Source organism: Dryobates pubescens, chromosome 13 (genome assembly GCF_014839835.1).
Source record: "Dryobates pubescens isolate bDryPub1 chromosome 13, bDryPub1.pri, whole genome shotgun sequence".
Classification (NCBI taxonomy): domain Eukaryota; kingdom Metazoa; phylum Chordata; class Aves; order Piciformes; family Picidae; genus Dryobates; species Dryobates pubescens.
In genome coordinates this window covers 1,106,005-1,118,307 of record NC_071624.1, presented here as the reverse complement: position 1 = coordinate 1,118,307, position 12,303 = coordinate 1,106,005, and positions in this window count along the sequence as shown.

The window sequence follows — 12,303 nt, the reverse complement described above, 5'->3', positions numbered from 1 at the left end:
TTGGCCATGGCAATGCTCTGATGTGGTCACAATGTCACCGAGGCTCAGCCTCTGCTCCCTGCAGCAGCTCAGCCTCTGTCTCCTGCATTCCCCCTCCCCGGGCAGCGGGGGCAGTGCCGTTGGTGCCATTGTGCCCCTGGCAGCACACCCATGAACCCTGCTTTGCTTTCCTGGCCTTTGAGGGGCTGTGCCTGCTGGAAGAAGCCTTTGTGGGTGCAGTCCCCACTGCGAGGGGGACCTGAGCTGCAAAGGAGCGGCCTGGGGAGCACCTCCGAGCTTGTCTCACCCTCCTCTTGTTCCCCTCCCTCTTGCCTTGCAGGGATGTTGAGTCCAGCACCGCAGCCGGGCAGCAGCGCCAGAGAAGGGCCCGCGGGGGGCTGGTGTCGGTCCCCGGGGACCGCTCTCCCCCCGCGCAGCAGACGCCGCTCCGGGAGCTCTCTGCAGCGGCGCCGGAGCTCCGTGCCCTGCGCAGCCTGCCCCTGTCCCCTGTCCTGTACATATCCAGTGAGATGTCTGTAAAAGAGCCTACCCCTTGTCCTTTTCTCTTTTTTTTTGGTCTTTTTGCCTTTTTTTGGTCTTTTTCCCCCGCCCCGTCCCGGTTTGTTGACTGTGTTGCAATTGTCGGAGTTTGTAACAGTAAACTTTCGGAGGAAATTGTACTGAAGAGGAAATTGCACTCAATAAAAGCAGCGAAACGAGCCTGAGCCTCCTGCCTGCCCCGGTCCCTGCCCCTTCCCCGGTCCGTGCCCCTGCCCCGGTCCCTGCCCCGGCCCCTTTCCCTGCCCCTTCCCCGGTCCCTGCCCCTGCCCCGGTCCCTGCCCCTTTCCCTGCCCCTTCCCCTGCCCTTCCCCTGCCCCGGTCCCGGTCCCCCCGCGGGGCGGAGCTGGCTGAGTGTCTCCATGAATATTCACGGCGGAGCTGGCAGCTCTTCCTGGCTCCTTCTCTCACCAGGAGCTTCGGTGGCTGCCGGCTTCGGCTCTCCTCTTTGCAGCTGAAGTGGCTTTGTTCTCCGAGATCCCTACCGGAGGCTGCTGGAGCACAAAGCCAGGAGGAGGAATCTTCTGGCAGGAGGATTTGTTTGGGTTTTTTTGAGGGTTTTTAGGTTTGGTTTGGTTTGGTTTTTTTCCTCTGGTGTGCTGTGGCTCAGGGGAGCCACACTGGGAGCTGCTGGCTGGGAGGGAAGTGTGGTCTGCAGCTCCTGGCTGCCCCGAGCCTTGCTGGTGCTCAGCTGGAACCTGCTTGCCTTAAGGGTGGTGGAAATGGATTCCTCCTTCACCTCTGCTGCACTTGGCCATTTGGTCCAGCTGGAAGCAAGGAGCCCACCCAGGGGATGGTGCTGGGGGCAGCTGACCCTGCAGGCATGGTGTGAGCACAGGCACCTCTGAGGCAGCAGCGAGGGCTGGAGCAGGCAGGTTTTGGACCTGGGTAGGTCTGGAGATGTGCACCAACCACCCAGGTCCTTGGGGGCCAGACACAGGAGCTCTCTGGGACAGCTTTCAAGGCGAGGGCTGTGGGCTGCCCCTGCCCTCTGCCTTTGGGCTGCTCTTGCAGGGAGGGAGGTGTCCACTGGCACAGCTGGGGCTGGCATGGCCCTGGGGTCTCTGCTTCCCTCTGCTCCTCAGCTCGGTGGCACTGCTGTTGTGGCTGCTCCCACAGCTGCTCTCGAGAGCTTTCTGCACCTCCAGGGGCACTGCCCAGGGAGGTGGTGGAGTCTCCATCCCTGGAGGTGTGCAGGAGGCCTGTGGCAGCCTGTGCTGGTGGGAGGTGTCCCTGCCCATGGCAGGGGGTTGGAACTGGATGGTCTTTGAGGTCCCTTCCAACCCAACCCATGCTGTGATTCTGTGCCTGGCACAGGCTGCTGCCCACTGCCCACTAAGCTCCTCCAAAGGTGCAGGAGCTGCTCCCAGGAGGCTCCACCTCAGCATGAGGAGAAACTTCTTTGGTGTGAGGCTGCTGGAGCCTGGAGCAGGCTCCAGAGAGGTTGTGGAGTCTGCCCTGGAGCCTTTCCAACTCCCCTGGATGTGTTCTGGGTGCCCTGCCCTGGGTGCCCTGCTCTGGCAGGGGGTTGGGCTGGATGGTCTCTGGGGGTCCCTTTCAGCCCCTGCCCTGCTGTGATGCTGTGGTTCTGCCAGCAGTGTGCCTGTGGTGCTCTGCAGCCCCAGCTGCTGCCTCCCCTCTGGCAGCAGAGCAGCGGCAGCCGCAGGGCAGCTCCTGACAAGCAGCGATTCCTGCTCTGACAAAGGGGAAGTTTTGAGTTGTTTTGCTCCGGCAGCAGCCGTGGGAGGAGTGACAGAGCCGAGGGAGAGCCTGCTCCTGCTCTGCTCAGCTGAGCCATGGCTTGAGGAGCAAAGCTTTAAAGCTGCTCGTTTCTGACAGTGAGACAGGCCCTGGAGAGTCCCTGCCGTGGAAGGAGGGGAGGGCAGAGCTGGCTGCCTGGGCTGCAGGGCACGGCTGTGCTCTGGAGCCCTTGGGCTCTGCTCCCTTCCCTCCCTCCATCAGGGTCCTTTCTCCTCCCTGGCCACTGCATTAGCACTGTGCCAGTAACCAGTTCCAGTTCTCCTGTGGCTCCAATGCCAGGCTGTGCCAGTCCTCACCAGGCTTCTCACCAGCCCTCTCCCCCCTCTGAAGCCTTGGGCCACTGGGGGACCTCCCCTGAGCCTGACCTGCTGCCAGACCACCCTGCAGAGCCTCTGGAGGCCAGCATGGGATCAGAGTTTGGCAGGGCGCTGGGCAGCAGGGAGGACAAGGCAGGCTGCCTCTGGCAGGGCACAGCTTCGCTGGAGACAGAGCAGGCAGGGCTGCCTCCCTCTGAATGCCAAGCACCTCCCAGCCACAGCTCTGAAATGTCACAGCCTGTCCCTTACAAGCCCTGCTTGTAATGTCACTGCTCAGACATGCTCCCTGCTCATCTGCATCCCCTCCCTGCCTCTGGCAAGCAGTCCCCTGGGCACTGCCTTTGGAGGTGAGACCTCAGTGTTCTTCATGCTGCTCTGGACCTTCCTCCTCCCTCCCTCATCAGACAATCATTAAGGGTGGAAAAGACCTCCAAGACCAAGTCCAACACCAACCCAACCCCGCCATGGCCACAGGTTCCTTGAACCCCTCCAGGGCTGGGGACTCCACCACCTCCCTGGGCAGCCTCTGCCAGGCCCTGACCACTCTGGCACCGAAGACATTTTTCCTCCTCTCCAACCTCAGCCTCCCCTGGCACAATTCCAGGCCATTGCCTCTCCTTCCATCCCCTGAGACTGGGAGCAGAGCCCAGCCCCCACCTGGCTGCAGCCTCCTCCCAGCTCCCTCAGCTGCTCCTCCCCAGCCCTGCTCTCCAGACCCCTCCCCAGCTCTGTTGCTCTTCTCTGGCCCTGCTCCAGCTCCTCAGTGTCCTCCTGGCAGTGAGGGGTCTGACACCAGGCAGCACTCAGGATCAGGTCTCCCCTTGGCCCTGCTGCAGTGCTGCTGTCCCAGGGACTCTGACACCTCTGGTGTTGTTCCCTTTAACAGTCCCACCCCAGGCTCCCCTGGCAGCTGTGCCCAGGTGAGAGCTCTCCTCCAAGGCTGCAGCCTGGGCAGAGCTCCTCCAGCATTTCCTGTGTGGCTTTGTCTCCTTTTTGCCTCAGGTAAGTGCTGTGAGCTGTGTCCTGCTGAGTCCCTCTGCCACACCTCAGCTCTTTCCCCTCCTGCTCCTGACAGTATGTGGACTTCTGGGGGGCTGGACTTGAGAACCCTAAGAGGTTCCTTCCTGCTCAGTGCATTCCATGATCCCCTGCTCCAAACGATTTTGTGGCTGTTCTCCCTTCCTATTGTCCTCTCAGTGCTCTGCCTTGCTGCTGGTTTGGGTCACAGAGCAGCCCAGAGCAGCCCAGCAGTGCTCTGGTCTGAGCCTTCAAGGGGCTCTGAGGGCTTCCTTCCTCCTCTGTCGCTGCTTTAGCAAGAGGGCCAGTGGGGAGCAGCAAGCAGAGTGTGGCCAGCAGGGCTGGGGAGGGTCTGCTGCCCCTCTGCTCTGCCCTGCTGAGCCCACAGCTGCAGTGCTGTGCCCAGTGCTGGGCTCCACAGCTCAGGAGAGACAGAGAGCTGCTGGGGAGAGCCCAGGGCAGGCTGTGAGGATGAGGAAGGACTGGAACAGCTCTGCTGTGAGGAGAGGCTGAGAGCCCTGGGGGTGCTGAGTGTGGAGAGGAGAAGGCTGAGAGGGATCTGATCAATGCCTCTCAATAGCTGAGGGCTGGGGGTCAGGAGGCAGGGGCCAGGCTCTGGCTGGTGGTGCCCAGGGACAGGACAGGGACCAGCAGGGACAAGCTGGAACCTGAGCCAGCCTGTGGCAGGCAGCTGCTGGTTGGCATTGCTGGGGCAGGGCTTCAGCTTTGTGGCTGAGGTGCTGGTCAATATTTCCCCAGGCCTTTGGACCCAGCTGGGCTTTGCTGTTTGCTTTGGGGCTTGCTGAGGCTTTGGTTGGTTTGTTCTGCTCTGGGCTTTGTTTGGTGCTGCTGCTGGCTTGGCTGGGCTCTTTCTAAAGAACAATAGCTGGGAGTTATTTATTTGCTGTGCAGGGACAACAACTGTGTTTGCCTCCCATGTGACCCAGGGAGCTCCTGCTTCTTCCCCCTGCTCCTTCTGCATCCTTTGTCAGAGGAATTGCTGTCCCCATGGTGCCTGCTGCCTGCTTTGGGGCTGGGCTGTGGGGGTCAGTGAGACCCTTCCTGTTGCCTGCCAGGCAAACAGTTCCACTGCAGCTCCTCACCCTGCAGAGGCATTTGCCTGACCCTGTGCTTAAGTGCAAGGGATGAGCGAGGCCCCTGCCCGGCCCCGTACCCGGCCCCTGCCCGGCCCCGTACCCCAGCCCCTGCCCGGCCCCTGCCCGGCCCCTGCCCGGCCCCTGCCCGGCCCCGTACCCGGCCCCTGCCCGGCCCCGTACCCCAGCCCCTGCCCGGCCCCGTACCCCAGCCCCTGCCCGGCCCCGTACCCGGCCCCTGCCCGGCCCCTGCCCGGCCCCGTACCCGGCCCCTGCCCGGCCCCGTACCCCAGCCCCTGCCCGGCCCCGTACCCGGCCCCGTACCCGGCCCCGTACCCCAGCCCCTGCCCGGCCCCGTACCCGGCCCCTGCCCGGCCCCTGCCCGGCCCCGTACCCGGCCCCTGCCCGGCCCCCTACCCGGCTTGCTGAGGCAGCCAAGGGAGTTCAGCCTGGCTGGGCAGGCTCCACTCGGTGTCAGTGCCTGAATGGCTTCTCCCTGGGCTGCCCTTCCCGTGGTGGTTGTCACTCTCAGGAGCTTCTCCTCCACCCCTGCTCTGCTCCCCACGCTTGGAGCATTGTGCCCAGTGCTGGGCTCCACAGCTCAGGGGGGACAGAGAGCTGCTGGGGACAGCCCAGGGCAGGCTGTGAGGATGAGGAAGGACTGGAACAGCTCTGCTGTGAGGAGAGGCTGAGAGCCCTGGGGGTGCTGAGTGTGGAGAGGAGAAGGCTGAGAGGGATCTGATCAATGCCTCTCAATAGCTGAGGGCTGGGGGTCAGGAGGCAGGGGCCAGGCTCTGGCTGGTGGTGCCCAGGGACAGGACAAGGACCAGCAGGGACAAGCTGGAGCCCAGGAGGTGCCACCTCAGCATGAGGAGAAACTTCCTTGGGGTGAGGCTGCTGGAGCCTGGAGCAGGCTGCCCAGAGAGGTTGTGGAGTCTGCTCTGGAGCCTTTCCAACCCCCCTGGATGTGTTCTGGGTGCCCTGCCCTGGGTGCCCTGCCCTGGCAGGGGGTTGGGCTGGATGGTCTCTGGGGGTCCCTTCCAGCCCCTGCCCTGCTGTGACTTGTGCCCTGTGGAGCACTGATAGTGACCTAGAGGTCTCCAAGGCAGCTGGGGCAGCAGGGATGCTGCTCAGTGGACATGCTCAGGTTTTGATTCCCCCTCCTGGCTCACTAAAAGCTTCCAGGACAGGAGGGGCCTGGGGGCCCAGCAGTTGCTTGATGCCATCAGCTAGGAGTGGGGCTGAGGCTGCTCCCAGCTCTGCTGATCAGAGCTGGTTCCATGCAGGTTTCCCTGCTGTAGCTGAGCTGCTGCTAAGCTGGAGGCAGGGAGCCTCAGCTGGCAGCCCCTTGCCCTTCCTGCACAGGCAGCAACACCAGTCCAGGTCTCCAGGTGGTCTGCATGAGCTCTGAGGCAGGCTGGTGCCAGGCAGGCTTGACAGAACCTGCTGGATGAAGTCTGGATCCTTCCCTTGGTGCCTGCAGAGCTGGTGTCCTTGGGCATCAGGTGCCTCTCAGGAGCTTCTCCTGCTCTGGTTAGAGTAGAGCAGCTTGTGGCAGGGCTGTGTGGTTGTCCCTGAGAGTGGCAGGAGGTGCCAGGCTGGCATGGCAGCAGCTCTGGCCTCTCTTAGCCCTCTCCCCTGGGGTCGTGCCCCCCTCTCTCCCTGGCAGCTCCTGTCCTTGCTCTTTAGCTTTCATTCTGAGCTTTCACTCTGGCTCAGGGGATGAGGGAGAGAGATTTCTGTCCCTCCTCCCATGGAGCTTCTGCAGCTGCTGAGGCTCTTCCTGTAACCTTTTGGCCACCAGCATTCAACTCCCTGCTCTCCCTCTGCTCTCCTTCTGCTCTCCCTCTGTCCCCCCCACTCCGGCCCAGCTGGGGCAGCATGGAGTCCTGCAGCCCCTGTGCCCTGCATGGAGCTGCTGCCTTCTCCCTCAGGCTGCTGCTGTCACCCGCCCTGGCCAGGCTGCAGCTGGCTCTGGGCACCCTGACCTGGTGGAGGTGTCCCTGCCCCTGGCAGGGGGGGTGGGACCGGAGGATCCTTGGGGTCCCTTCCAGCCCTGAGGATGCTGTGACTGTGTGAACCTGCCCAGCCTCCTCCTCCTCCTCTCCTGCCCCAGCAGCCCGTGGAGCAGAGGGCTGGAGGGGGAGTGTGTGTGCAGGGGGTGGGAACCTGCAGGCACACAAAAGCTGGGGAGCCACCGGCAGCTGTAACCCTGGCAACAGTCCTCAGGAGCTGAGTGTGATTATGCCTCCGACGTGATCAGCACTCCCCAGCAGCCGGCTCCGGGGGTCACACTAACGAGTCTGGAATGCCCTCAGCAAGGATTGACAGAGGCAGGAGGAGAGAGGCAGGGAAGAGCTGAACTCTGCCCTCACCCCCGGGCTGAGGGCTGGCAAGGACCTGTTGGGTTAGCCCCAAGGGGCTCCAGCACACAGCAGAACCAAAAGCAGAGGTGAGGAGGAAGAGAGACAAACCCAGCAGGGGAGGCAGCCCCAGGGCTGGCACCCTGCTTGGTGCTGGGTGTGCAGGAGAGGCAGCCTGAGAGGTGTCCTGGCCTGGAGCAGCAGCAGTGTGGCCAGGGCAGGGACTGTGCCTCTCTGCTCAGCACCTTGAGTGCTGGGCTCAGCCTCAGGGCCCTTGCCCCAAGGGGACACTGAGGAGCTGGAGCAGGGCCAGAGAAGGGCAGCAGAGCTGGGGAAGGGTCTGGGGAACAGGGCTGGGGAGGAGCAGCTGAGGGAGCTGGGGGTGTTCAGCCTGGAGCAGAGGAGGCTGAGGGAGACCTCCTTGCTCTCTGCAGCTCCCTGAGAGGAGGCTGCAGCCAGCTGGGGGTTGGGCTCTGCTCCCTGGGAACAAGAGATAGGATGAGAGGAAATGTCCTGGAACTGTGCCAGGGGAGGTTAGGTTGGAGAGGAGGAAAAATGTCTTTGGTGCCAGAGTGGTCAGGGCCTGGCAGAGGCTGCCCAGGGAGGTGGTGGAGTCCCCAGCCCTGGAGGGGTTCCAGGAACCTGTGGCCATGGTGGGGTTGGGTTGGTGTTGGATGAGCTCAGAGAGCTTTTCCAACCCAAACCACTCTGTGATTGTGGTTTCCACCTCTCCTTAAGCCTAGCAGGTGTGAGAGGTGGCTTTGTGGAGGACAGGAGGGTGGCTGTGCTGGGCCTGGCTGCTGTGCTCAGCTGCTGGCTGCTCAGAGCAGCTTCTCCCTGCAGCCCCCTCCCAGCAGCACAGAACCTCCTGCACAGACAGGGAGCATCTACAGCTCTGCTGGAGCAGAGGCTCTGGGGATGTGCAGGAGGAGTGGGGCTGAGGCAGGCAGCTCTTTGCTCTGCCTCTGCAGTCAGGGCTGCCAGGGGGAAGACGGCTGCAGAGAGCTGACTGCTGAGCTGCTGAGGTGAGGAACTTGCTGCTTCCAGGAGCTGCTGCTGGAAATCACAGAGCTGTCTGGGTTGGAAGAGACCTCCAGGAGCAGCCAGGCCAACCACTCCCCACCTCTGCCTGGGGCTAGACCCTGGCCCTCAGCACCACAGCTCTGCCTCCTGGAAACCCCTCCAGGGGTGGGCACGCAGCCTGGGCAGCCTGGGCCAGGCTTGGAGAACCCCTCCAGGGAAGGAGTCTCTTCTGATGTCCAACCCAAGCAGCAGCTGATGTCCTGCTGGGCTCCATCGGGGAGCAGGGGCCAGCACTGCAGCCAGGGGTGAGTGGCAGTGCAGCCAGGCAGCAGCTGGGGTGCTCAGCACTGCAGGGGGAATGCCGAGGGCACAATGGGGTTAGCAGCTTGGTGGGGAGCTGTGCAGCCTCGGGGACACCCCCTGGGGACAGCACTGCTGCTCCTGGCCAGCCTGGGTGAGCTGTGCCCCGGGAGGGACGTGGCAAACCTCCCCTGAGCGCTCTGCAGCTCCAGCCCCCCTGAGCTGCAAAGTCACTCTGACACCCAGAGGTGTGCCAGGGCAGGTGGGAGCTCTGCAGCCTGTGCCCAAGCCGGGCTGGCAGGCAGCTGGCACTCCTGCCACGTGCTCACCGGCCTGCTGCCCCCTTCTCTGTGCCAGGGCAAGCATGCAGCCAGCTCTGATGCAGGCAGCAGGCAAGCCTGAGCCGCGGAGCTTCACTGAGCACCGCTGGCTCCTTCAGGGGCTGCTTGGGAGCAGGCGGAGCCCCCTGAGACTCCGGCACCCACTGCTCCGTGCCGCTGGGGGAGCCGGGAGAGCAAACCAGGAGGAGCTGCTCCTCCAGAGGCCTTGGCTGGGTGGCTGTGGCCGCTGCCCCACGCAGAGGGTGGCCGTGGCCGCTGCCCCACGCAGAGGGTGGCCGTGGCTGCTGCCCCGTGCAGAGGGTGGCCGTGGCTGCTGCCCCACGCAGAGGGTGGCCGTGGCAGCTGCCCCACGCAGAGGGTGGCCGTGGCTGCTGCCCCACGCAGAGGGTGGCCGTGGCTGCTGCCCCACGCAGAGGGTGGCTGTGGCTGCTGCCCCACGCAGAGGGTGGCCGTGGCCGCTGCCCCACGCAGAGGGTGGCTGTGGCCGCTGCCCCACGCAGAGGGTGGCTGTGGCTGCTGCCCCACACAGAGGGTGGCCGTGGCTGCTGCCCCACGCAGAGGGTGGCTGTGGCCGCTGCCCCACACAGAGGGTGGCTGTGGCCGCTGCCCCACGCAGAGGGTGGCCACTGCCCCACACAGAGGGTGGCCGTGGCCGCTGCCCCACGCAGAGGGTGGCCACTGCCCCATGCAGAGGCTGGCCGTGGCCGCTGCCCCACGCAGAGGGTGGCCGCTGCCCCACGCAGAGGGTGGCTGTGGCCGCTGCCCCACGCAGAGGGTGGCCGCTGCCCCACGCAGAGGGTGGCTGTGGCCGCTGCCCCACACAGAGGGTGGCCGCTGCCCCACGCAGAGGGTGGCTGTGGCCGCTGCCCCACGCAGAGGGTGGCCGTGGCCGCTGCCCCACGCAGAGGGTGGCCATGGCCGCTGCCCCACACAGAGGGTGGCTGTGGCTGCTGCCCCACGCAGAGGGTGGCCGTGGCCGCTGCCCCACGCAGAGGGTGGCTGTGGCTGCTGCCCCGTGCAGAGGGTGGCCGTGGCCGCTGCCCCGTGCAGAGGGTGGCCGCTGCCCCGTGCAGAGGGTGGCTGTGGCTGCTGCCCCGTGCAGAGGGTGGCTGTGGCTGCTGCCCCGTGCAGAGGGTGGCCGTGGCCGCTGCCCCGTGCAGAGGGTGGCTGTGGCCGCTGCCCCGTGCAGAGGGTGGCCGTGGCCGCTGCCCCACGCAGAGGGTGTCTGTGGCTGCTGCCCCACGCAGAGGGTGGCCGTGGCCGCTACCCCACGCAGAGGGTGGCCGCTACCCCACGCAGAGGGTGGCCGCTGCCCCACACAGAGGGTGGCCGCTGCCCCACGCAGAGGGTGGCTGTGGCCGCTGCCCCACGCAGAGGCTGGCCATGGCTGCTGCCCCACGCAGAGGGTGGCCGCTACCCCACGCAGAGGGTGGCCGCTGCCCCACACAGAGGGTGGCCGCTGCCCCACGCAGAGGGTGGCTGTGGCCGCTGCCCCACGCAGAGGCTGGCCATGGCTGCTGCCCCACGCAGAGGGTGGCTGTGGCTGCTGCCCCGTGCAGAGGGTGGCCGTGGCTGCTGCCCCACGCAGAGGGTGGCTGTGGCTGCTGCCCTGTGCAGAGGGTGGCCGTGGCTGCTGCCCCATGCAGAGGGTGGTCACTGCCCCACGCAGAGGGTGGCCGTGGCTGCTGCCCCACGCAGAGGGTGGCCACTGCCCCACGCAGAGGGTGGCTGCTGCCCCGTGCAGAGGGTGGCCGTGGCCAGAGGGTGGCTGCTGCCCCACGCAGAGGCTGGCCGTGGCTGCTGCCCCGTGCAGAGGGTGGCTCTCTGCAGCTGCAGCCAGCTGCGGCTCAGGCTTCCCAAGCAGTAGGGCTGGGGGATGAGTGCTGAGCTGCAGGTAGTGGTCAGAGGCAGAGAGCTGCAGATTGTCTCCTGAGAAGCCTTTCACAAGCGGTTTAAAGAGAGCTGCCTTAAGCCCAGGGCTGCTCTGCCTCCTGCTGAGCTGCTCTCTGAAGTTGTTTCCCATCCAGGAACAGATTGGAGCTGATCCTCTCTGCTACGTGCTGGTGATGGCTTGTTGGACCAGGCAAGGGGGGTCTGGACAACATTTTGTGTCTAAAGCCTTTAAGGAGGGATCCAGATGGTGTTTGCAGCTCTTGTTTGCCATGGTGGAAATAAATCCATCACCATCTTCCCTTCCTGCTGACAGCTGCCATGAATTCCCTTCCTGGGGTCTTTGGGAGGGATGAAGGAAGCTTGGTTCCTGGAAGTGGTGAGTTCCAAGTGGATTTATCTTCAGCCATCAGCAGAAGATGTTGGTGGCTGTGCAGAGCCTCTGAAGGGAGAGCTGCTGCAGCCTCTTAGCAGAAAATCCTTCCCTGAGAGGGCTCTCAGGGCCTGGCCCAGCCTGCCCCGGGCTGCCTGAATCCCCAGCCCTGGAGGGGTCTCAAGGGGCAGAGCTGTGGTGCTGAGGCCGTGGTTAGCCCCAGCCCTGGCAGGGTTAGAGGGTGGTTGGATTGGATGAGCCTGGAGGCCTTTTCCAAGCAAATGATTCCATGCTGCTGGAGCTGGGAGGCCACTGTGAGCACCCAGGCTGGGTGCAAGGGGCAGATGTCCACTGGGGCTCAAGACAATGCTGTGACCTTCTGCAAGAGCTGCCTGTGGGAGGCAGCTTGGGTGCAGAGAGCCTTTTAACAGCAGCTGAAGTGTTGGCTGAGGCAGGCAAAGAGGACCCCAGCAGAGGAGCTGCTGCTCCCAGGAAGGCTCCCAGAGCTGATGCTGTAAAGGTTAGTTCCCACCAGCAGCATCTGGAAGGCAGCTGCAGAGCTCCCAGGCAGCTTGAGCCACTACAAAGAGTCTCTGTGCTGTGCTCACATGTTGAGCTCTCACAGATTCACAGCATCCTGGCTTGGGTTGGGCTGGAAGGGACCTGAAAGCAGCTCCAAGCCCTGCCCTGGGCAGGGACCCCTCCCACCAGCACAGGCTGCTCAGGGCCTCATCCAGCCTGGCCCTGAGCACCTCCAGGCAGGAGGCAGCCACAGCCTCCCTGGGCAGCCTGTGCCAGGCTCTCCCCACCCTCACTGCCAACAATCTCTTCCTCCTCTCCAGTCTCAGCCTGCCCTCCCCAAGCTTCAGTCCATCCCCTCTCATCCTGGCACTGTGACTGCACTTGGAGCCATGGTTAGTGGCCAGGAGGTGTTAGGTGATAGTTTGGACTTGATCCCTGAGGTCCTTTCCAACCTGGTTGATTCTATGAGTTGCTCTTATTCCTTTCCCTCTCCCTGGAGATGCTGGGGAGGAGCAGCTGAGGGCTCTGGGGGTGTTCAGCGTGGAGAGGAGGAGGCTGAGGCAGACCTCCTTGCTCTCTGCAGCTCCCCTGAGAGGAGGCTGCAGCCAGGTGGGGTTGGGCTCACATGCAACAAGCTACAGGACAAGAGGAAATGGTCTCAAGCTGTGCCTGGGGAGGCTCAGGTTGGACATTAGGAGCAATCTCTTCCCAGCAAGGGCTCCCAGGCACTGCCCCAGGCTGCCCAGGGAGGTGGCAGAGTCCCCA